Raw genomic sequence first — 26,390 nt, 5'->3', positions numbered from 1 at the left:
TTTTTATCCAGTATAATTTTTTTAGTTTTCTTTTTTTAAATTTTTATTTTATTAATTACACTTTATTCACTTTGTATCCCCCATAAGCCCCTCCCTCCTCCCCTCCCAATCCTACCCTCCCTCCCCCTTCTTCAGGCATGCTCCTCCCCAAGTCCACTGATAGGGGAGGTCCTCCTCTCCTTCCTTCTGATCTTAGTCTATCAGATCACATCAGGAGTGGCTGCATTGTCATCTTCTGTGGCCTGATAAGGCTGCTCCCTCCTCAGGGGGAGGTAATCAAAGAGCAGGCCAATCAGATTATGTCAGAGGCAGTCCCTCTTCCCATTACTATGTAATCCACTTGGACACTAAACTGCCATGGGCTACATCTATGTAGGTATTCTAGGTTATCTCCATGCCTGGTACTTGGTTGGAGTATGAATAAGGCCATTCTTATTCATCCACTCTTATTCTTCCTACCAATGCTACGTTTATAACATCAGTTGTTCAGATCTGCCAGGATCTTTTATACTATGAATGCATTAATTCATAAATCTGCATTGTTATTATATAGGAAAGATATTGTTATTATGGCTAATGATGAAATCAAGAAGCTAAATTAGTTGTTTCTAGTTTTTCTCACTGACATTCGGCAACATGTGGAACATATTTTGGTTTCACCACAGAAGAGGAGACTGGTATCAGTGTTTTCTGGGTAGACTCCAGAGATGATAACAAACATCCTTTCAAACACAAGAAGCCACTTGGACTAAAACGTTTCAAAACTCAAATATCAGTAGAACTGAAATCAAGAGGTCCTTGAGTAACCAGCATACATAGGTTTTTAGAATTACATTCAACTTCATATAGACTTTTTTTTTGCATACTATGTGACCCAAGAACCCTCTTCTAACCAGTACAGGTATTTTACATTGCTCTTGGTTGCCTGAAAGTACTTGAGGGTAAAATCTTGTTGCTGAAGACATCAACACACTTAGTCATAGGACTTTGCAAAAACAAGCTAACACTAACCTGGAAGCCATCCTTGATGGTTAGTTCTCATTGTGTAATAAGGTGCTGCAAAAAGTGCCAGAAGAAAAGAAAATATTGATAGTCCTCCCCAACTGTAAATTGTGTTAAATAAAACATTTACTGTTCTATTGAGACATGTGCAATGATGCAATAGTGTTACTAGTATACTGGAAGCACTCAACTGCTCTCTGATTATAGATATGGACCATTAAAACAGGAGAGAATTTATTCCTGATATTCTAAACCTAGCTAACAAGTGGCTGGTTAGGTCATACAGTCTGGGAGAGAACTTACTATTTCATTTTGCTAAACTGATAGAGTATCCATACACATTTTTCCTCCATTGCTTATTTATTTAATCACTTTACATTCTGATCCAAGCCCCCTCCCTCCTTTTAAATACCTATCCATAGATTAGTGTAGCTCTCATCTGGCATCAGACACATTTCCTTTTGCAGCAGAGGGAGGCTATTCTAGATAACCTCAATCTCCCAAAGCATAAAGAACAAGCAACTACGAAGCCCCATCCCTGAATGGAATATTTGTAACACATCTACTCTCAACTATCAGGAAACATTGTGGAAGAAAAGACAGAGCAATGATAAGGACCAGAGGACTTAGAGGACTGCTATGAAATAATGACAGGGCTGCTGGACCCATGAATGCTCAACAGCTATGTGGTTCTTCACAAGACCAACAACTAGGACACCAACCTGGTTACTACTCTGGAATCCAAATTGGCCATCAAATGCACTTCCACCCCTGATTCAGGTCATTCATCACTTGGGCTTCACAAGTCAGATCAGGATTTTTGGTGTCTATGCATCTGTTATGTGATTGCTCCTGGAAATGGCCCTTCCCAGAGCTGAAATTGTTTTGACTATGGTTTTCCCTCCATTGCTGGCTGCAGAAGGGTTAGGACGGCGAGGGTGCTTAATCACTCTGCAGTAGGGATGGACAAGAGCCCTTCGGTTGATTATGACCTATGAGGAATACTGGATACGGAAATGTACTATTGCTGTGATAACAAAAGTAAATCACATCTTTAGCTAATTCCTAGGTTTCTGGGTGTTCTACTAAGGATTTTTTTTTCCCATAAAAGGCAAAACTTCTTAATTAATTTTTTGTAAGCACATTTTGCCATTTTTATTTATCATTTATTTAGTCACTTTACAGCTTGATTTCAGCTACCTCCTTCATCTCCACCCAGTCCCACCCTCATGCCCCCTCTTCCCATCCCATTATCCCCTCCACTGGGAAGAGGAGACTTGATGTGCCAAAACAGCAGGACTAATCAAATCCTCTCCCACTGAGGCTTGACAAGGCATCACAGCTAGGGGAAAGGAATCCAAAAGTAGGAAACAGAGCCAGAGACAGCTACTGTCCCCTACTCCCATTGTTAGGGGACTCACATGTTGACCAAGCTGCACATCTGTTACATAGGTGTAGGGGTCTAGATCCAGTCCATATGTGTTCTTTGGTTGGTGTTTCTGACTCTGTGAGCCCCCTTGAGCCCAGGTTAGTTTACTCTGTAGGTCTCTTTGTGGTGTCCTTGACCCCTTCTGCTCCCTCTATGCTTCCTCCAACTCTTCCACAAAACTTCCCAAGGTCTTCCTGTTTGGCTGTGGGTCTCTGCATATGTTTCCATCAGCTGTTGAATAAAGCATCTCAGAAGATAGTTATGCTAGGCTTCTGTCTGAAAGCATAGCAGAGCATCATTAATAGTGACAGGAGCTCCCTCTCTCTCAAGCTGGGCTAGTCATTGGTTTGCCATTCCCTCAATCTCTGCTCCATCTTTACCTTACACTTCTTGTAGGCAAGAAAAATTTTGGGTCAAAGGTTTTATGAGTGGGTTGGTATCCCCTTCCCTCCACTGGCTCCTTAACCCCCTCTGCTAGGAGTCTCAACTAGGGTCACCACCTTATACTCCTGGGAGATCCCTTCCCAGAGATACCCTCCCACTGATTTCTGTCCAAGCTTCTACCCCCTCCTTTTTCCACACCTGATTCTCACCCTGCTCCCTATCCCACCCCCCCTCCTACCCAGTTCTCTACCTCCTTCTACCATAGATGTCTATTTTATTTCCCCTTGTGTTTGAGATTCAAGCATCCTACCTTGGGCTCTCCTTGGTTTCTTTGTATCTGTGTATTATTGCATGATTATCTCACTTGGAAGACTTTTTAACTCAAATGAAGAATACCACAGAAGACTTTTATGAGAAAGACTTAAGCTTCTACAACGGGGACAATGACGTCATTTCATGGAGCAGCTGTCAGTATGAATGCCGATGTAAGCAAAAGGCTTGGGCAAACCGACATAGGGGGCTTTGTCATTAACTTTTGTATCTAGGATAGACAATTTTATGTGGTCTTAAACTACCCACGTTGTGATCTGTTCCTTTGGTGATCCCATGAAATGAAAATTGCCTGAGTGTTCCTTTGCTGCTGCTGATAGCATCAGCCTGGCCCCAAATGAAATCTGTCAGGAAGTTGAAAGTCTGGGTTCTCAGCCCTTCCTGTGCTTGACTGGCAAGGTTATTTTAAACATTAGCTTGTGAAAGACACTGAGGAATTCTCTCACTTTTCAGTAGGAGTCAGACTTTACACATTAATATGTATTTTTTAAGTGGCAGATTGCCAAAAGGTCTTCTCAGGAGTCTAGTGGTAAGAACAGTCTTTACTTAAAAATTTTTTTTAATTCAGTTTATTTTCAAGTCTGAGTGTTTTGCTTGTGTGAATGTATGAGAATTGCATCTCTGTGGTCACCAGAGGCCAGAAAATGGCACCAAATCCCCTGAAGCTAAAGTCATAGATGGTTGTGAGGCACCATGTAGATGCTGGCAATTGAACACAGGTACTCCATAAGAGAAACATGTGCTCTTGACACCTGGGCCATCTCTCCAGCCTTCAGCCTTCACTTCACTTTTTGATATTTGTAGTCTACAGGCAAAAGCCAACACTGTCACCACCACAACCACCACCACCATCACGGCTACCACCACCTCCACCAGCACCACCACACTATAACCTTTATTGTTATTAAAATACCTCACAGTGTTAGTGTGCCAAGTACAATGACAACTATATTAAATGAATTATCTCATTTAATTCTTATTAAATTGTATTAGGGAGTACTACAACTCGTTTTGTAGGCGTGAAAATTTTACAAAATATAAACTGTGTGTCATAGTAAGATGGAGTACATGTAGTTAGCCACAAAGCATGTCCCAGATCTCTAAGTGTTAGCCTTAACGCAACCACTTTATCTGACAGTGGGTTTCAACCTGTGGGTTTCGACCCTCACATGTGTCCCATATCAGATATCCAGCATATCTGATGTAGTTACATTATTTACCTTGTGTTATATATTTACATTACAATTCATAACGGTAAAAAATATGGTTATAAAGTAACAACAAAACAACTTTATGGTTGCGGGTCCCCGTAATGTAAGGAACTCTATTAAAGAGGTATAGCATTAGGATGGTTGAGAGTCACTGCTCTAGAAGTAAAATCAACCAAGACACAGCTTCATTTGCAGTAATAACCTGCTTTCTCTGTTACAACATCTGAAGATTAAAAATCACTCTGCCACCTTGAGTCCAGAACACTGTAAATGAGGGGCAATTCATAAGATGAAATTATTAACTTCAGTTTGAAGAGTTAAAAAGAAATGGAGAGAAAACTAGGAACAAAAAACTGAGATTAATTTGAAGAGATTGGCACTTTTGTGTATTTTGTTAAGACAATAATTTATTAAAATTGTGCCGTGAGCCTCAACATGAGCATATGCTTTATAAACAGAAAATTAAAAAAAAAAAAACCTTTCAAACTTTCTATTTAATGGACAAATTAGTGAAGTCCTGTTAAGTGTCAGACCCCATGTTATGCATATTTCACAGGAACTGTTAATATAACTTCTAAGATAGTCAATCAAATATCCCCATTTTAGAATTAATAAAGGGAGGCTTAGAAGTATCATATAAAAAAGCCTCATATTTTCCTGATTCCTTATAATACTTCTAAATTAAGAAACTTAAGTGCCTGGAATCCCAGCACTTGGGGAGGCATAGGCAGGCAGATTTCTGTGAGTTTGAGGCCAGCCTGGTCTAAAAAGTGAGTCCAGGACTACAGAGAGAAACCCTGCCTCAAAACAAAACAAAACAACAACAAAAATGAAACTTCGGTATTAGAATATTTTAGAAAGTATTTTGAAGGGTTTAACACAGATTGGTTCACTTAAATGTCACAGGGACCCTGAGACATAGATTTTGTTTTTAACTCTATTTTAACACAAGGGCTCATAAATGGGTAAATAAGTGTCTCAAGTCACCATATGGCAGAGCCAAGATTTGAAGCCAGGTTTGTGGGTCTAAGAGCTTGTACTTCAAAACTTCTAATGTTCTCAAAGTACAGGAATTGCATTAGTGATTAACACTAATACTGATTCTAATATTACTACCAATACTATGATACTAATGATTAAACTACTACTATTGCTGATGATGTGTAATTGTTATTAAACTATGCCTACTAAGAATTTCTTTTGAAAGGTCACTTCAACTTTGAGAGGATAGAAGAAGAGCAGGTGAGACCACTGAGATCAGAACTAGGACTAGACATGAAAGGGTGGGAGGAGGAGAAAAAGCGCAGAGAACCATGGGTCAAAAAGAGGTAGTCTGGGCTGTTCAATAAATCAGAAATTAGGAAAATATTTAAGCACCTCAAAGGGGATAGCTTTGGCTCAGTTGGATGGACACATTCCATGTTCTTAAGGATGTAGGAACATCCATACAACAACTTCTTGACCTCCTGAGTTTGAAATGTTATTCAGATACCATTCAGAGATGCACAGGGCATTGGCTAAACTTTTTTAAAATATAATTTTATGTTTTTTTATTTTTCATTATTAATTTATTTACTTTACAACTCGGTCGAGTCGAAGCTTACCCTCTCTCCTCTCCTCTCAGTCCCTCCTTCTTTCTCCCCTCTTCTCCCTCGTGCCTCCCTCCCTTTCTTCTCAGAGAAGGGGAAAACTGCCATGGATATCAACCAGCCTTGGCATATCAAGTAGGACTGGGCACATCTACTTCTACTGAGGCTATACAAGTCTGGTTAGAGGAAGGGGATCCAAAGGCAGGGAACAGAGTCAGAGACAGCCCCTGTTCCTGCTATTAGAGTTCCCACATGAGGACCAAGCTGTACATCTGTTACATATGTGTGTGTGGGCCTAGGTATGTCTCATGGATGTTCTCTGCTTGGTGGTTCAGTCTCTCTGATCCCATATGGGTCCAGGTTAGTGGATTTTGTAGGTTTTCCTGTGGTGTCCTCGTCCTCTCTGGCTCTTTCAATCCTTCCTTTCTCTCTTTCACAGGAAGTACAGGATGGCCATCCTATAATCCACAGACCTGAAGAAGGTAAGTAACAAGGAGAGCTCAAGGGAGGATGCTTGACTCTCACTCAAAGAGGGAAATAAAATAAAATAAAAGAGGGAAGTAAAGAATTGAATAGGAGAAAGGTTAAGGAAGGAAACGGGTAGAGATTAGGTATGGGCAAAGAGGAGAGGGCTGGGAGGGAGAATGGAAATCAGTGGGGGAGTATCTCTGGGAGAGGTCCTTCTAGTAGTCTATGATGGTGACCCTAGCTGAGGCTCCTAGCACCGGGGGGTATGGAGCCTGAAGTGGCCACCTCCTGTAGTTAGGAGGGAGTTCCTATAGAGCAAGGGGGACACCAAGCCATGCACAAAACCTTTAACTAGCCAACCGATGATTGGCTCAACTAAATGATTGCCATGAGAGAGAGCCTGCCACTGACACTATTAATAAAGTTCTGCTATACTTGCAGACAAAGAGCTAGCATAACAATGATTTGAATGGCTTCACCCAGCAACTGATGAAAAGGTATGCAGAGACCCAAAGCCATTCAATAGGTGGAGAATGGGAAATCTTATGGCTATAATTTTGAATTAACTTTCTTTATTTGCAACACTGTTTCCTCCCTAATCATGTCCTGTCCTTTCAGCCACGGACTTTCAAATAAGGAAGCAGAAAGTGAAAAAAATAAATTCTGTGTGCTAATATCTTAAGCACTTTATGTAATTCACGAGCAACTAACACTCAAATATGGATAATTATCCCAATCTGAGAGGTGATAGGAGTAATTGTTTAAAAAGTTTAATTGAATCCCTCAACTTCATCCAACAAACTTACTCACCTCAGGGATGAAATAACTTCCCAAGAAACTGATCAGGAGAAGATCTGATGTGATGTAGATCTGATGTGATGTGAAGATGTGATGTGGATTTTGTTGTTTCTAAGCTCATCTTTCCCTTGTTGATGCTCATATCCAACACCTCTCAATAAATAAATCTTCTGATTGGATACTGAGAAGTGACCAAGAGCAGCAGTGTTCATTTTCCACAAAGGGTCTTAGAAAGCCCATTTAGGATCCAAAGAAACACTTAGCCCAATTTGGGTAAAAAGTTTACATATACCGATGCTAATTCACAATACCTCTTTGGTACTCAACATACTTTGCAATTGTGCCTATTATCTAGTTAGACTTTTTTTTGTTTTTTGTTTTTTTTTGAATCTACAAAGAAATCATACTTTACTATTGTTTATCTTTTAACTAAAATCTTCATAACAATTTTATTCTTTTATGTTTGTTCCTCCCAAAAGACTTAAGGTGAATGTATCAATGAGATCATGAAACAGATATAAGAGTAATTTATCAAGACCCAAAGATAAGAATGGTTGGAGAAATAAATGATTATATCATCTTCTAGTCTCTGATGCTTTCAAAGCAAGCATAATAAACAATAAACAATGGTTTCCCTTCTCCCCACCCAGGTACACATTCCAACTATGCACATTGTGAGGGAGGACTTCTCCAACTTTTGTCAAAATGTGGAGTTTACATGTCTTTTAGTTAGCTATTCTTATGGGGTATTTCAGAGTTATAAAGGAGCTCCATAATGGTCAGCTCAACTGTTGACCATAATAGTTCACTCAAGTGTTGGCCTTAATGGTCATCAACTGTTGGCCAGATGACTGGGAAGTATGGAACTATTTCCCTGCTCTCTGTTTACTCATTGATCAGTAGAGATAGACAATTCTCTGGGTCTCACTTTGTTTAAATGAAAAATTGGATATAATATTTTCCTAAGTTTATAATAAAATGCATGTAATTCATAGTAGAGTTTCTACTAGAGGGGTGGACTATTTATGAACCTGTGGATCAAGTGTGTGTGTGTGTAAGTGAGTGAGTGATAGGTTTATTGGTGTAGAATAGTATACAAAGAACTACATATTTAATGCATGCAATTTTCTGAGTTTAGACATTTGCAAACATACCTGATATCAACACTACAACCAATGTAATAGGCATACAAGACACTGCCCAAATATTCCTCACGTGTGCACACTAAAATAAAGTAGCATTGAACTTCAAGATACAAAGTCCTTTGTTAAGGACATGATTTGTTGTATAAGTTGTGTTAATAAATTGGATCTTTAAACTCACATTTGTGTGGTTGTTGTTGCTGTGACAGTCTTTGCAGACAAATCTGGTAATAAATAAATGAAAACCATGCTTTGGGAGGGAATAAGGGAGCAGGATACAGCTGGGATTCAGAGTTAATAAAATGTAACTAATAATAATAAACAATAATAAAAAAAAGAATTCCAAAAAAATCAAGTAGATGCTAAAAGATATTCAAATTAAATGAAAACTGTTTTAAAGTAAAAAAAAAAAAAAAAAAACACAACAAAATAAAACAAAAAAACCAGAAAACCATGCTTCATTCTCCCAAGTCTTACAATTATATGTATGAACTACCATGCCTTCATATATTTATTTATTCATTTATCATCCTATCATCCTGCCTGCCTGAGTGTCTGTCTCTTTTAAAATTTTTTATTTCTTTATTTGAAACTGAGAAAAAAAGATTTAAAAAATGAAACAAAGATAGGAAAATTATCTTCTGCACTGCCAGGTAAATGGCTCCCTTGGGTTTTGATGAGAGAGCCTCACCACTATTTCTAGCCTAGATCCACCAGTGACTTTCTGTGTGGCCTCCACATTCTTTATATTACTCCAGTCAACAGGGTGCATGGCTAGAGCCTTCCAGAATGTATAGTTATAGACTGTTGAGAGAGCATATCTTTGAGATTTGGCTTGCCTAGACTCAGAATGTCTGTCCTCTCCTGGATGTATTGGGTACATTTTCTCCTCTCCATTTCAGAATATTTGCTGAAGTAACTCACAAGAGGAAGGATTTATTCCGGATCATAGAGTCCACAGGTGTAACATGGAAGAAGTGTAGCATTAGGAATAGATGGCTTGTGGCTCTGACAGCTAGAACATGAGGTGTCTGGTTCGTTTCATTGACGGAAACAGAAAACTTGGCAGAAGCTGTGTCACCTATAAGACTGTGACTTTTATCTGCCAGCTTGAACTCATTTCTGAAAGTTTTCAAAACCTCCCCAAACAGCACCACCAGGTGGTGATCAGTAATCAAACTGTGGGGAATATTTCATATTCAAACCATCACAATGGTTGTGTAAGCCTTTGGGAAATTCATAGTTTCTCCAAGCCTGAGTTTCTTGACCTATAAATGTCCATTGAAATGCTTCTTTCAGGACCCTGACACTGTTATACTGAAGCACTCGTTCTGTATCATCAACTGCCTCTTTATCTAGCTATTGTCTGTGATATTCCATGCCACACAAGGGCAAGGCTAATACTATATTGAAAATGGCTGTTTCCAATTAAAAACAAGGAAATCATGAAATTTGCTGGAAAAGATCATTCTGAGTGAGTTGCCCCAGAAGCTGAAACACACTTATGGTATATACTCATTTATAAGTGGATATTAGCCACATAATATAAGCATAGTAAAATCTATAGTGCTAAAGAAGATAAACAAGGAGGAACCTAGGGAAGAGGCTGAAACCTCACTCAGAAGGGCAAACAGGACATACATCAGAAGTAGGAAAAGACAAGGAACAGGACAGGAGCCTTCCACAGGGGATCTCTGAAAGACTCTACCCACCAGAGTATCTAAGGAGATATTGAGACTCATAGCCAAACTTTGGGCAGAGTTCAGGAAACCTTATGGAAGTAGAGAGAGATAGAAAGACAGGAGGGGCAGGAACTCCATAAGGAGACCAACAGTGTCAAAAATACCTGGGCCCAGGGGGTCCTGTAGAGACTGATATTACAACCAAGGACCATTCATGGAGAGGACCTAGACCTCCTGCTCAGAGGAAGCCCATAGGCCGTTCAGTTTCCAAGTGGATTACCTAGTAAAGGGGTCAGAGGTTGTCTCTGACATGAATTCAGTGGCTGGCTCTTTGATCATCTCCCCCTGAGGGGTGCAGTCTTGCCAGGACAGAGAAGACATTGCAGCCAGCCCTGGTGAGACCTGATAGGCTAGGGTCAGATAGAAGGGAAGGAGGTTTTCCCCTATCACAGAGGAAGGGCATAGAGAAAGGACATAAGGAGAGCAGAGGGAGGGCGGTAGGACTAGGAAGAGAAGAAGGAGGGGGCTGCAGCAGGGATACAAAGTGAATAAATTGTAATATATATATATATATATATATATATTTAAGGAAGGAAAAAAAATGGCTGTCTCCCCAAATGCCTAACACAAATCCTAGGACAGAGTAGTTTTAAGCTGATTCTTTAGATAATTTCTTGAGTCTTTGATGTTTCCATAAATATATCAGTCTCCTACATTAGAATAAGTTGTATAGTTGTATAGTGAGCACACACCTCCTTTTTTTTTTAATAGCATCTCCTTAAGTGGATTTTGACACCACTAACTTCTAGAATTGGGGAAAATGTCTTCACTTCTTGTTCCCAGAGGATAAGACAAATTCCACATGAGAGCATTATTTCAGGTGTCATTTGTTTGGGAGTTGGGAGATATGTTTTGTTTTACTTGTCCATCATAAATCCTTTAGAAAGGGAATGCAGTTTGATATTAAATGAGCTCAGGAGAGGAATGTAGAAAATAACCCATTATTTGTTAATGCTCTTTGGGAGCTGATCCTAAGGTCCATTGATTTGAGCAATTGTTAGTTTTCCTGTGCATTTTGCCAGTTGCTTTTTCTATTTGTTCTGCAAATAATTTCAATTTCCACGTCTTCACCAATCCTCTGCAGTCAGCCCATTTAACTCTATTCCAATTATATGGCATCTTTTTTAAAATTTAATTTTATTGATATTAAATTTTATTGATATTTATTTATTTATTACAATTTATTCACTTTGTATCCCCTCTGCAGCTCCCTCAGTACCCTCATTTTTCCACCTATGCCCTTTCTCTAGTCCCCTGATAGGGGAGGGCCTACTCCCCTTCTATCTGATCCTAGCTTATCAGGTCTCATCAAGGCTGTCTGTATCATCTTCCTGCCCCAAGCCTGTAGCCCTCAGGGGGAAGTGATCAAAGAGCCAGCCACTGTGCTCAAGTCAGAGACAGCCCCTTTCCCTTTTACTAGGGAACCCACTTGGAAACTGAGCAGCCAATGGGATTCCTTTGAACAGAGGTCTAGGTCTTCTTCATGCATGGTCCTTAGTTTCAGTCTCTGCAGCTCAGGTATTTTGGCTCTGTTGGTATTCGTGTGGAGTTTCTGACCCCTCCAGGTCTTTCTATTTCCCTCCTCTTCCATAAAGATTCTGGCACTCTGCCCAGAGTTTGGCTATGAGTCTCAGTATTTCCTTTGATACCTTGGTGGGTAGAGTCTTTCAGAGGTCCTCTGTGGCCTTGTCTTTACCTACTTCTGCTGTCTATCCTGTTTGCCCTTCTGAATGAGAATTAAGCATATTCCCCAGGGTCCTCAACATCCTTAGTCATTCAGGAAATGCAAATCAAAACGGACCTGAGATTTCACTTCACATCCATCAGAATGGCTAAGATAAAAATCTCAAGGGATGATGCGTGCTGGAGAGGATGTGGAGAAAGGGAAACACTCCTATATTGCTGGTGGGAATATAACCTTGTACAACCACTTTGGAAATCAATTTGGTGCTTTCTCAATGTCCAGCTATACCACTCCTAGGCATATACCCAAAAGATGCACACCATCCAATAAGGACATTAGCTCAACTATGTTCCTAGTAGCTCTATTCATAATAACCAGAATCTGGAAACAACCCAGATGTCCCTCAACAGAGGAATGGATACAGAAAGTGTGGTACATTTATACAATTAAAAACAGCAATTAAAAACAAGGAAATCATGAAGTTTGCAGGCAAATGGAGGGAACTAGAAAAGATCATCCTGAGTGAGGTATCCCAGGAGCAGAAAGACACAAATGATATGTACTCACTTACAAGTGGATATTAGCCATACAATATACGGCAAACATACTAAAATCTATAGCCCTAAAGAAGCTAAACAACAAGAAAGACATGACATCTTTTATCATCTTGTGTCTCCCAGTGTTTTGCTCAAGATGATAAATGTGAAATGAGTGTTTGTCTATCAATCTTTGGCCATAATATTGGAGCACAAAACTTTTCATTTTATTAAAGGATAAACAGGGATTTATGAAGGCATGATGCCTTGTGACACATTATTTAGTTGATTCATAAAGACTGGATCAGGGTTCTTGATTAGATACAGAACTTTTTGCTTAACATGTAGGATATCACATGAAGTATTTTATGTAATGTCCTAGTTACCTTGATTAATGAAGCATTTATTATACATATGCACACCCATAAAATGCTATTGAAAATAATTGAATCATTTGAAAGATACTATGACAGTATGGGGAACTTGCATAGAATATGCATACTTACGTATGAAGAGGAAAAAGTAAAGCATGAGGAGAAAAATGGAAAGAAGGGAAGAAAAGGCTATTATGCCAAGTAATTTGAATACTCATTGTTAAGTTTCTACGAATGGGATGTAAAACTGGGACATAAATTGGCCTGTGTCCTTAAGAAAAAAATATGCAAATAGATGCCCATACTGACCTGCTATCTTTTGAATTGAAGTAGAATGCACCATACTTAATTTCACTCAGATTATTTTTCTGCTTTCTAGAATGTCCCTCTCAGGGATCCTTAGAGCATTGCAGCCACTCATTCATCCACGTGTTCATCTTACGTGTACCCTGTGTTATATACTCTATAGTATGCTGGAGTTGCAAAGGTTAAAATAGGAAGATATTAATCTTTCAAAGCTCAATCTGAAACAGTGCATGAAAGATTTGAACGTTTTTCTTTAGTTTTTTTTTTTTTTTTTCTTTTCCTCTGATGCATCATTGTGATCCTTTTGTACCTGGGGTAGTTTGTTTAACACACATACTTTGGGGAACATATTTGACAAAATCTACTTGAAATCACAAAAAAGCATGCAGTATGCTGAGATAAGGCCAAGGACTCTCTCATGGATCCATCTTGTGTCATTGATGACCAACTTTCAGTATCTCATTTTATCAACTCACCCACCTTTCGCATGATTCTCATTCCATTTCTCTAGGATCTTACTTTGGCTTCAAAATCTTTAAGTGCATCAGCTGTCTTCATGCCTAAGCAAGATGTCTGCAGCCTTTGCAGGTCTGTCTGTCTAACTGCAGCTACGACAAGCTGAATCTGATAGACAGTCCTCACAAAAACAAAGAGAGAGAAAGTGGGCACTGATTTCAGTTGAAGAATTCACTTTCAGACACAAATGTAAAATTCTTTCTGGTCTTTTCATAAGTTATGTGATCATGAGTAAGTGTGAATCACCTTGGAGTAAGCCAGAGGGAATAGTGCTACCTTGATGGATAGTTGGGCAGTTGGGATAAAATGATGTAAGTGAAATATATCTCAGACAGTAGGCTCACAGATACAGTTACCCTTGTGATTCATATACTTGAACAAACATAAAATCTCAAACCACATGTAAAGTGAAATTTCTTATCTTCCCCAAACTGTCCACATCTACACCTTACTTGTGCCAAAGGATGGTCATAAGAACCTTCTAGCTATTCAAGCCCATGCTTTTTGAGCCATAATTGCATTTTTCCTATTTTCATATTTGACATTTAAAACACATAAAAACTTGTGTCCTCATTCAAAATATAATCTCAATCCAATGATTCCACGGTCCTATCTTGTTACAATCTATGGTAGACCATAACCTTAGCTATAGGTTATATAGAAGAGTGGTTGCAGGAGTCTGAACAATAACGTGCATCCATATGTGATCCTTCAAAGAAATGGACGATACACAGCTGCTCATCCTAAGTCACACCTAGTTTCACTCAGGATAAAAGCCAACATTTTAGAACGACCCCATTTTCTTTCTGGCCTATCCATCTGCTCTTTCCCTTGCCTTTGTTTTTTTTTTTTTTTTTTCTAATTTATTCTTCCTGGCATCCTCACTGTCTCTCAGATAACCCAGATACACTTCCTCTGTAGATCCTTTCTACTGACTGTTCCTCCTTCCTGCCCTCCTCTTATCCATGTTTGGTTCATCAGATGTCACCTACTTTTTTTTCTTCTTAATTTTTAAAAATTTTTAATTAGAGATTATTCACTTTGTATCTCCCTGTATCTCCCTCCATCCTCCACTCCTAATCCCATCCTCCCTCCCTCTTCTCCACCCATGTCCACTGATAGGGAAGATCTTTCTTTCCTTCCTTCTGATCCTAGTCTATCAGGTCTCATCAGGAGTGTCTGCCTTGTCTTACTCTGTGGCCTGGTAAGGCTGCTCCCCCCTCAGGAGGAGGTAATCAAAGAGCAGGCCAATCAGTTCATGTCAGAGACAGTCCCTGTTCCCATTACTATGGAACCCACTTGGACACTGAATTGCCATGGGCTACATCTGTGCAGGGGTTCTAGGTTATCTCCATGAATAGTCCTTGTTGGGAGTATCAGTCTCAGAAAAGACCCTTGTGCTCAGATTTTTTGGGTCTGTTTCTCTCCTTGTGGAGCGCCTGTCCTCTGCAGGTCTTACTATCTCCCCCTTCTTTAGTAAGATTCTGTGAACTCTGCCCAAAGTTTGGCTATTAGGTTCAGTGTCTGCCTTGATACTCTGTAGGGCAGAGCCTTTCAGAGGCCCTCTGTGGTAGGCTCCTATCCTGTTCCCTCTTTTCTCCTTCTTATTTCTTCTATCATGTTATAGCAGCTTTATTTGTAAAAGCCAGAAGCTGGAAACAACCCAAATGACCCTCAGCTGAGGAATGGATACAGAAATTGTGGTATATCTACACAATGGAATATTACTCAGCAATAAAAAAACAAAACAAACAAAAAACCAAAACAAAACAAGGAAATCATGAAATTTGCATGCAAATGGTGGGAACTGGAAAAGATCATCCTGGGTGAGGTATCCCAGAAGCAGAAAGACACACATGATATATACTCACTCATAAGTGGATATTAGATATATAATATAGGATAAACATACTAAAATCTATATACCTCAAGAAACTAACCAAGAAGGAGAACTCTGGCTAAAATGCTCAATCCCCATTCAAAAAGGCAAAGATGTCACCTTCTTAATAATCTAGTGTGATACTGAATTTAATACTTCATTCCATCCCCAGGATTTTGTGTTCTCCTCACCTGTTTTTTTTTTTTCCTCCTTTCTCATAATACTTAAACTTTTTCTGATAAGATATAAAACATGTTGATTTAGTCTAATTTTAGTTGTATATTTCTACCTTCCATAGCCCCCTCCCCCACATATCTAAGGCAGCAATCTTGCAGATCTTTTGCCTAAGTGTCTGTCTAGAAACAAAGATGCATTACAGATGCTTGTCAGATGAGAGCACCTGGCCAACAGTGAGGGCTTAGTTCTTATCATTTCCTCTTTCCTGTCTCAACTTCAGTCAAACACTCCTCACAATGTTTGTAAAAGGAGAGATGGCAATCCTCTCTTCTACCCTCCGATGCTTGCTCTAACAAGCATTATTCAATTTAGAAGATTATCAATGGCCCTAAGATGAAATTCTCCAGCAGGGAGGTTTGTTGACCTTTACACGGGATTATCTCTCATTATGACAAAGGCTATGTCCCTCTTCCTCCTAATGCCTCATGCCACTTTCCATCACACCTCATAAATAGAAAGACTGAACTCCTCACTGGAAAACATATATCCTTCCTTTTGTTTGCTTTTTTAGAGACAGACAGTACATCATTCAAACTCTTGAGTTTCATGGACTGTATTTATTGAAACATTTTTTTTTTCCTTTTTGTATATTAGTAAGAAAAATGCCTGCCTTTTTGTTAGATTCATTGTGGCTTCTCAGCTTATGTGACTTACTAGTTGACTGAAACTCATAAAGGTTAAAGTAAACTATTAATAACAGTACATTGCCCAAATGATGCATGCTGTGTTACACTTTATAAAACACCTTGCTATTTGTTGACTTATTCATTCTCCCAAAGGGATTGTTCTTGTTGTGATGGTTAAAAGTCAATGACATTTAGAATTAGACAGCCCTGCACCCTTGTCTGAGCTTGTATATTTATCATGTATGTGATCTTGGATGTCCTTCATAGTCTCCTTAGGCATCATTTGAATCATGTCTAATATCAGGCTGACCTTAAAAATTAACAGAGTGACCATAAAATGTTTCCTCTTAACATAAGCGAGTTTGAAACTTGAGGCATATCAAGGCTCATGCATACACAGCTCTGTTCTGGGAGAATCAAATCACTCTAGTTAATGGTGATTCTCTCATCATTTATAAAACTAATATTAACAGTAATACCAGGAAAACAGCCACTAGTGAGAATAATAGTAGTGATAAATGTATCTATCAGTAAGCGATTATGACTAAACACACATGTTAAAACACATACTGTTAAATGTTCTGTAAATGTTAGTTGTTTAATTAATACCCAGAGAGAAGTGTCAGATAGAGCAATAGCCTTGAGGTTCAGAGACACTGGGCTCCACAGTACCAACTGGTACATGGCAGGGGAGTATTTACCGTTTGAAGTAAATACTTTTTTTGTCTTTTTCTGTACTTCCTAAGTCAAGTGCCTCTATGTACCTCGGAGGTGACCATTCCTTTTTGTTTAGAAGAATTCCATGGACACAAGGCCTGGACCTGTGGACTTTCTGAGAGACTGACACTGTACTGCAATGCCAGGCATGTTGTCCTGCCTGGGTGAATGTATCAGAGAATAAAGTTCTGAGCTAACTATATAAACCTAAGTTGCTGTCTTTCCAACGTGACAGCAAAAAGAGAAAACTCGGGGGCTTGGAGAGATGAGTCAGAGATTGAGAGTGCTATATGCTCTGCCCGAGGACCTAAGTTCAGTTCCCAGCATCCATATCCAACTGCCCACAACCACCTGTCATTCCAGCTCCAGGGGATCTGATACCCCTTTCTTGTCTCCAAAGTCCCCACACTTGCATGCACAAATCCATGCCAAACAATTAATGTACACAAGATAAACAAAATATTAATTGTTTAAATTAAATGTAATTGTGTGGGGCACAATCATGGTGGCATATTCAGTCTGAGCCAATTGTCAGAACCTCATAATGAGAGCCATAAGAAGGTCTATTGAACCTGTTTGTACTTGACTTGTCTGGTTCTCAAATATTTGTACCTAAGAGATGCCCAATAAATGTTGTGGAGTTAATGAATCCATCAATCAGTGCCTGGAGTTTTTGATGTCAGAACAAAGTTTTTTTTTTTTTTTCTGATTTTATAAAAGGTCTGTTTGTTACAAACCTTTATGCAAGAGAGTAAAATTAAAGTATTCTATCCCAAGAGACCCTGGAAAGGCACAGCATATGGTTGTAGGCAGAAAGTACATTATAAGTACCAGATTTGGATCTACCGTTCTTCCTGATACAATTTGACGGATATCTTGTGCCTTACTAGCATCCCCTGCTGGTTTTAGGCAACTAGTAAGTTAAGAAGTTATGGAGTCTTTACAGTGGCATTCAGCAACTCTTCCTAAGGCCTCACATGCCATTTTCCTCCATGCTCAATTCCTTGTATTACTGTGATTCTTGCTATGACAAAATACACAAGAAGATACAACTTATAGCTACATACTCCAGCTCACAGATCAAGGATCAGTCCACTGGGACAGGGGAGGGAGGACAGCAGGAGTGTGAGCCAGCTGGCCACATGTACCTACTTCCAGGAAGGAATGGAGGGAAGGATTGTGGGAGGGAGGAAGGGAGGGGGGGAATGCTGGTGCTCAGTCATAGCATTTTTCTTTTTATGCAGTCCTGGACCCCAGCTCAGGGAATGGGGTCTCCTACACATGGGTCTTTGCATCTAGGTTAACCCAATCTAAACACCCCCTCACAGGCATATTCAAAACTTGCCCCCTAGGTGATTCTAGGTACTGTGAAGTCAATTGACAGTCAAAATGAAACCATCACTAAAGTCTTGGCTTTAGCAACTTGTCTGTTATAAACAAATATTCCATAGAATTTCAGCTAAAGGGTTGTCCAGAAAGTCTAATCTCCTCCCTTATCAGATACTTATTTGTGTAAAGTAAGACTAGATAAGCATATACAAAATTAGTGTCCCATGGAATACTAATCCGGTGATGTGCTCTATGAGAAAAGGGTTTCCTGGCTAACTGGATGCGCAGATATAATATATTAGGTTAGGTTCCCAGATCAGTTATCATTTAAGCACCTTCAATACTGTGAGAAATCCTCCAAGGAAAATTAGTCAATTTCATGAAATACAACATCCTTTTTACTTATATCATTTTTTTCCAACTTAGTAACATTTCCAGAAACATACATTGAGAAATACTGGGGTTGGAAAGTTTTTTATGTTCTATACAATTCTAAAATTTTATTGTTTCCAGAGAAAAAATCTTACCCAGAGAACTCCAAGTTAATGCCATTGGTTCCCAACTCACATTTTAGATTATTTATTATTATTATTATTATTATTATTATTATTGCTAAGCTTACTGTATTAGGAGAGACATGCATGAATAATTTTCATAACTGAGTCTTGTAAAAGCAGTATTCTCCAGAACACTGTGGTAAAGGCTGTGTGTGCATCATTCATGAGCTCTGGACCCATCAGAAGAAGAAATCAATGTGAAGATGAATTCTGTCTCTGAAGGGAATTGAAGAAGCATGGGCTTTGCTCCAGAGAGGTCACCCGGGACTGAGAACAGACAACCATTTGCTACATTTTAGTAACTGGATACAGCTAGGGAATGTGGGTTTATGATTTTTTCCCCTCAAACCTCTGGGGTTCCCTTATGGAAAGGACTGTACCTTTTAGGAAAGAGACTTTAAATAAGTCAGCTCTGGGTAACTGTGTTCCAGGAAGATGTGTCTAGTATCTTTCTTTCTCCATTGAATCATTCTAGTTGACTTTATTATTATTTAAAACAAACAAACAAGCAAAGGGCCTCATGGGTTTTGCAGGGCTGTGTTATGTTATGGGGCTTCAGTGGTAACACAGAGTACAGAGGAGAAGGGCAGCACTCACTCTTTTTCTTCCCTCACTTTAATTCACCAAGCAGAACATCAGAGGCATAGCCCCAGCCAGACTTGTGTGGCAGTCTCTTCTCCAGAAGGACAGACAGTTGAGGTGGTTTCCTGGAATAGTGTTTAGAGCTACTTTGGTGCTGGAGAGAAAATGGTTACCGTGAAGATGCATGGCAGAGTGGGTTCCACAGTGGACGTGGCCACCTTTCACTGTGGGCTTCGGGCAACATTCTAGGCACTAGCATTCAGGTAAACTCTTTCTTTTTCAGAATATTATTACTTCTGGAGAGGGAGTAGGGAGCAGAGGCTGATACACAAATGAACAGGACCATTTCAACTGACTCTAAGTGCTATAGCAAAAGCACATGGAAAGAAAGGGGAATAGGTACAGGTGGGCTTGGGAGCAAAGAAGCCTCTTGACTTGAAGGACATGTTAAAGAAGGAGCTCTCCTGAACAGTTCAGGGACAGATTCCTCCAGTGAAGCAACTGCCCTATCCTGGGGAAGAACCTTACAGTTTCAACAACAACAACAAAAAAAAGGGTGTCTAGTGTGCTGGAATGTATACAGTAGGAAAATAGAATTGTTTTTCTGTTTGTATTCTGAGACCATTTGGAATTTTAGGTAAAGACATAATAGTATTGATTTATGCCTTATTAACATAGTTCTAGTTGCTTGAAGATGGATATGGATGGCAGGTAGAGAAGATCAGGAACAGTGAGATGAGGTGGGTAGCTTGATGAAGGAACCCCAGTTAAAGAAGGGCATGTGGTAGTAAAGATACTATAGTCTCAAATTAGCAACCCTGTTTGCCAGGCCTGTAGTCAGTAAATGCTAGTTAGCTATGGGTGTCTCCCATGCTTGTTATCTCTTTAAGGCCATGCTCTGCATAGGTCTGTGCTACTGTCTTTCTCAAAAGGGAGTAGCTGACAAAAGAGGTCAGCATTATCAAGAAGAAAGGGCTTCCCTAACCCAATGCTGGGTCAGGAAAACTCGATGACCCCACCATGGACCTTAGTGATGTGCATGGACCAAGGGGAGCCAGAGGTCCCTAAGAAAACATAGGAGTTAACTAGCTCAAGAAGCTTCGAGTACCTGTCTCTCTTCAGCATATCCCCATCTGTACTGGTACCGTGCGGAACTGCCTATAAACAGCTTCTTTGGCATTTCCCACATAACAAATCACTTTAATCTGCACTGAATCTTGCATCCTTTGGAATTTTTAATGAAAGGCTCTATTTTTAGACACTTCTTTTATCTAGCTCAAAATCACATGGGCAAGAATTACCTTTAATGTAGTTTTCCCCTTGATTTAGCTGCAATTGGTTGAATCCCAGACCCTTCTAAGTAATTAGATTGCATTCTCCCACCATCTCCTTTCTTATCCATCAGTGATAATCACACACTTTAACTCTTGGTTTCTTTTTCATGTCCCTTTCCCTTTGTGTACCTGTAGAGAAATGTTAGGATAAAGCATACATTAATCTAACTAATGGGAGTTAGCGACAAGGCATTGTCTCTTTCCTTCAAGAAAATCTTAGCAACAAAAGGCCAATCAGAGACCACCAGATAACATTCCTTGAAGGGTTATTGAATGGGTTCTAACTTCTCATTTATTTAACTACTTCTAATAGGATATGGAAACATTATCCTCTCTGTCTCAATTTTTTATATTTTCTTCACACATTTACACAACTCTGACTAAAGAGATATAATGCGTCAAATAGGTTAGTAGTTTTCACAGGATTTGAAGTTATCTTGCTTAACATTTTCTAATTACATCTACTTAAGACAGAAAAGCAGTGAGACATTTGGAAGAAACAACAAATGTAGAGGCCTCAACTTTAGTTTTCAATGATTAAATAAACTGTACAACTTCTGATGAGTAATATTTTAGCTTCCATATTTGATTTTTCTTGTTTGGAATAATTTAAGTTTTATTTTTAAACTTTATATGATTTGTACGGTTTAAACCTCTAGGATTTCTCATCTGACTTTCTAAAGAGTTCATAGCAAAAGATCTAGATTTCTGTGTTTCATAAAAAACTTATACCTGTGGAATGCTGTTTTGCACAACACAAGGAACATGGCTTTAAAGGCACAGTGAAAAAAAAAAGCACATAAGCTAGGTTGTGCTATCTCTTTTTTTCATGAGGGCTTTCTAACATCTCCTGAACATGTCATGTCAATGGAAATAGCCATGCCATCAGAGGAGTTTTGTCTTTAGGGGATTTTTATTATGTAAAATTATATTTTTATGATATTACTATCTCAAAGACTTCCTGGAAATAATATAGCATATATCATTGCCATGTTATAAAGGAAGCTCTCTGTTCTACTAAGTTTGTGAATTTTGCCAAATGTTGAAAGAAGACTCAAACCCACAAACTTAGATTTGAACATTGTTCCCAGGCATTGTGCTGCCTGCTCCACAGTGATGAAATTCCATTGCACTCACTTAAATTATATTCTGCTTATTTTGTGAATACATAGTCTTTCTTGCCCTCCATATAATATATTCCTTGAAGTATTTTAAATAAATACTTTTGCTGTAGCTTTCAATAATTTTTTTTAATTTTTAAATTAATTTTAATTGAAACATTTTCTTTTTTTAATTTTATTATTATTATTAATTACACATTATTCATTTTGTATCCACCCATAAGCCCCTCCCTCCTCCCCTCCCGACCCTACCCTTCCTCCCCTTACTGCATGCATGCCCCTCACCAAGTCCACTGATAGGGGAGGTTTTCCTCTCCTTTTTTCTGATCTTAGACTACCAGTTCTCATCAGAACTGGGTGCATTGTCATTTTCTGTGGCCTGGTAAGGCTGCTCCCCTCTCAAGGAAAGGTGACCAAAGAGCAGGCCAATCAGATTATGTCAGAGGCAGTCCCTCTTCCCATTACTATGTGACCCACTTGGACACTGAACTGCCATGGGCTACACCTGTGCAGGGGTTCTAGGTTATCTCCATGAATAGTCCTTGGTTGGAGTTTGAGTCTCTGGGAAATTCCCTGTGTTCAAATTTTCTTGTTCTGTTGCTCTCCTTGTGGAGTTCCTGTCCTCTCCAGCTCTTGCTGTTTCCCACTTCTTACATAAAATTCCATTCACTCTGCCCAACAGTTGCCCATCAGGCTCAGCATCTGCTTTGATAGTCTGTAGGGCAGAGGCTTTCAGAGGCCCTCTGTGGCAGGTTCCTAGGTTGTTTCCTGTTTTCTTCTTCTGGCTTTCAGAGGCCCTCTGTAGCAGGTTCCTAAGTTGTTTCCTGTTTTCTTCTTCTTCTGATGTCCATCCTCTTTGCTTTTCAGGATGGGGATTGAGCATTTTAGTTAGGGTCCCCTCTCTTGCATAGTTTCTTTAGATGCACAGATTTTAGTGGGTTTGTCCTATGTTGTATGTCTATATGAGTGAGTATATACCATGTGTGTCTTTTTGCTTCTGGGACAACTCACTCAGGATGATCCTTTCCAGGTCCCACCATTTACCTGCAAATTTCATGATTTCCTTATTTTTCATTGCTGAGTAATATTACATTGTATAGATGTACCACAATTTCTGCATCCATTCTTCAGTTGAGGGGCATCTGGGCTGTTTCCAGCTTCTGGCTATTACAAATAAAGCTGCTACAAACATGGTTGAGCAAATGTCCTTTTTGTGTACTTGAGACTCTTTTAGATATATGCTTAGGAGTGGTATGGCTGGATCTTGAGGAAGCACTATTCCTAGTTGTCTGAGAAAGCGCCAGATTGATTTCCAGAGTGGTTGTACAAGTATACACTCCCACCAGCAGTGGAGAAGGGTTCCCCTTTCTCCACAACCTCTCCAGCATGTGTTGTCACTTGAGTTTTTGATCTTGGCCATTCTCATGTGTGTAAGGTGAAATCTCAGGGTTGTTTTGATTTGCATTTCCCTAATGGCTAATGAGGTTGAGCATTTCTTTAAGTGCTTTTCTGCCATTCGATATTCCTCTCCAGAGAATTCTCTGTTTAGCTCTGTTCCCCATTTTTTTTCTTTTCAACAATTTATTTATTTATATTTATAAATTACTGTTTATTCACTTTGTATCACAGCTGTAGACCCCTCCCTTATTCCCTCCCAATCCCTCCCTCCCTCCCTCATCTCCATCCATACTCCTCCCACAGTCCACTGATAGGGGAGGTCCTGCTTCCCTTCCCTCTGACCCTAGCCTATCAGGTCTCATCAGAACTGGCTGCATTGTCCTCCTCTGTGGCCTGATAAGGTGGCTCTACCCACAGGGTAAGGTGACCTAGGAGGAAGAGTTCTTTTTAATTAGTTAAAAATCTGTCAAGATGTCTTTGAATTAAATAGTATGTGTTCCCCATTTTTTAAGTGGGTTAGTTGGTTTGCTGCTTTTCAGCTTCTTTAGTTCCTTATATATACTGGACATGAGTCCTCTGTCAGATAAAGGGTTGGTGAAGATTTTTTCCCTAATCTGTAGGCAGTCGCTTTGTTTTGATGACGGTGTCCTTTGCTTTGCAGAAGCTTTTCAGTTTCATGAGGTCCCATTTATTGATTGTTGCTCTTAGAGCCTGTGCTGTTGGTGTTCTATACAGGAAGTTTTCTCCTGTACCAATGAGTTCTAGGGTATTCCCCACTTTTTTTTTCTAGCCGATTTAATGTGTCTGGTTTTATGTTGATTTCTTTGATCCACTTGGACTTCAGTTTTGTGCAGGGTGATAAGTATGGATCCATTTTCATTTTTCTACAGGTAGACATCCAGTTGGACCAGCACCATTTGTTGAGGATGCTATCTTTTTTCCGTTGTATGGTTTTGGCATCTTTGTCAAAAATTAGGTGTCCATAAGTGTGTGGGTTTATTTCTGGGTCTTCTGTTTGGTTCCATTGATCCACCGTTCTGTTTCTATGCCAGGACCATGCAGTTTTTATAACTGTTGCTCTATACTACAGCTTGAGATCAGGGATGGAGATACCTCCAGAAGATCTTTTATGGTAGAGGATTGTTTTAGCAATTCTGGGTTTCTTGTTATTCCATATGAAGTTGAGAATTTTTCTTTCCAGGTCTGTAAAGAATTGTGTTTGTAATTTGATGGGCATTGCATTGAATCTGTAGATTGCTTTTGGTAAGATGGACATTTGTACTATGTTAATCCTGCCAAGCCATGAACATGGGAGATCTTTCCATCTTCTCATATCCTCTTCTATTTCTTTCTTCAGAGACTTGAAATTTTTTTCATACAAGTCTTTGACTTGCTTGGTTAGGGTTACACCAAGGTACTTTATGTCCTTTGTGGCTATTGTGAAGGATGTTGTTTCCCTAATTTCTTTCTCAGCCCTTTTGTCTTTTGTATAAAGGAGTGCTACTGATTTTTTGAGTTAAGTTTGTATCTGGCCACTTTGCTGAAGGTGTTTATCAGCTGTAGGAGTTCCCTGGTAGAGTTTTTGGGGTCACTCACGTATACTATCATATCATCTGCAAATAGTGATAATTTGACTTCTTCCTTTCCAATTTGTATCCCCTTGATCTCCTTCAACTGTCTTATTGCTCTAGCAAGGACTTTCAGAACTACGTTGAAGAGATATGGAGAGAGTGAGTGGGCAGCCTTGTCTTGTCCCTGATTTCAGTGGAATTGCTTTAAGTTTCTCTCCTTTCAGTTTGATGTTGGCTATAGGCTTGCTGTATATCGCCTTTACTATGTTCAGATATGTGCCTTGTATCCCTGATCTCTCCAATACTTTAAACATGAATGGATGTTGGATTTTGTCAAATGCTTTTTCAGCATTTAGGGAGATTATCATGTGTTTTTTTTTTCTTTCAGTTTGTTTATATGGTGGATCACATTGATGGATTTCCGTATATTGAACCACCCCTGCATACCTGGGATGAAGCCTACTTGGTCATAGTGGGTAATATCTTTGATGTGTTCTTGGATTCGGTTTGCAAGTATTTTGTTAAGTATTTTTGCATCAATGTTCATAAGGGAGATTGGCCTGAAATTCTCTTTCTTTGTTAAGTCTTTGTGAGGTTTAGGTACCAAGGTGACTGTGGCTTCATAGAATGAGTTTGGTAATGTTTCTTCTGTTTCTATTTTGTGGAATAGTTTGAAGAGAATTGGTGTTAGCTCTTCTTTGAAGGTCTTGTAGAATTCTGCGCTGAAGCCATCTGGTCCTGGGCTGTTTTTGGTTGGGAGACTTTTGATGACCGCTTCTATTTCTTTGGGGGTTATAGGACTATTTAATTGATTTACCTGGTCCTGATTCAGCTTTGGTAAGTCAAATCGATCAAGAAAATTGTCCATTTCATTTAGATTTTCAAATTTTCTGGCATATAGACTTTTGAAGTAAATCCTAATGCATGTTTGGAATTCCTCAGTGTCTGTAGTTATGTCCCCCTTTTCATTTCTGATTTTGTTGATTTGGATGGTGCCTCTCTGCCTTTTGGTTAGCTTGGCTAAGGGTTTGTCGATCTTGTTGATTTTCTCAAAGAACTAGCTCTTGGTTTCATTGATTCTTTGAATTGTTTCATTTGTTTCTAATTGATTGATTTCAGCCCTGAGTTTATTTCCAGCTGTCTGCTCCTTCTTGGTGTGTCTGCTTCTTCGTTTTCTAGGGTTTTTAAGTGAGCCATTAAGTTGCTTGAATGAGCTGTCTCGAATTTCTTCTTGAAGGCACTTAGTGCTATGAACTACTGCCTTCATTGTGTCCCACAAGTTTGGGTATGTTGTGTCTTCATTTTTATTGATTTCTAGGAAGACTTTAATTTTTCTTTATTTCTTCCCTGACCCAGCTGTCATTTAGTAACAAGTTCTTCTGTTTCCATGTATGTGTAGGCTTTTTGCTATTTCTGTTATTGTTGAGGTCCGGGTTTATTCCATGGTGATCAGACAAGATACAAAGGATTATTTCAATCTTCTTGTATTTGTTGAGGCTTGCTTTGTGACCAACTATGTGGTCTATTT

General features: G+C 39.3%; 1 pseudogene; it reads left to right on the top strand.

Moving 5' to 3' along the window:
- The first annotated feature begins 3,258 nt into the window (after nucleotides 1-3,258).
- The window catches only part of LOC110542488 (large ribosomal subunit protein eL15-like), a 58,218-nt pseudogene continuing 35,086 nt past the window's right edge, over nucleotides 3,259-26,390 (top strand).

This window comes from Meriones unguiculatus, chromosome 8 (genome assembly GCF_030254825.1).
Source record: "Meriones unguiculatus strain TT.TT164.6M chromosome 8, Bangor_MerUng_6.1, whole genome shotgun sequence".
Classification (NCBI taxonomy): domain Eukaryota; kingdom Metazoa; phylum Chordata; class Mammalia; order Rodentia; family Muridae; genus Meriones; species Meriones unguiculatus.
This window is presented reverse-complemented; position numbering and strand designations above follow the sequence as displayed.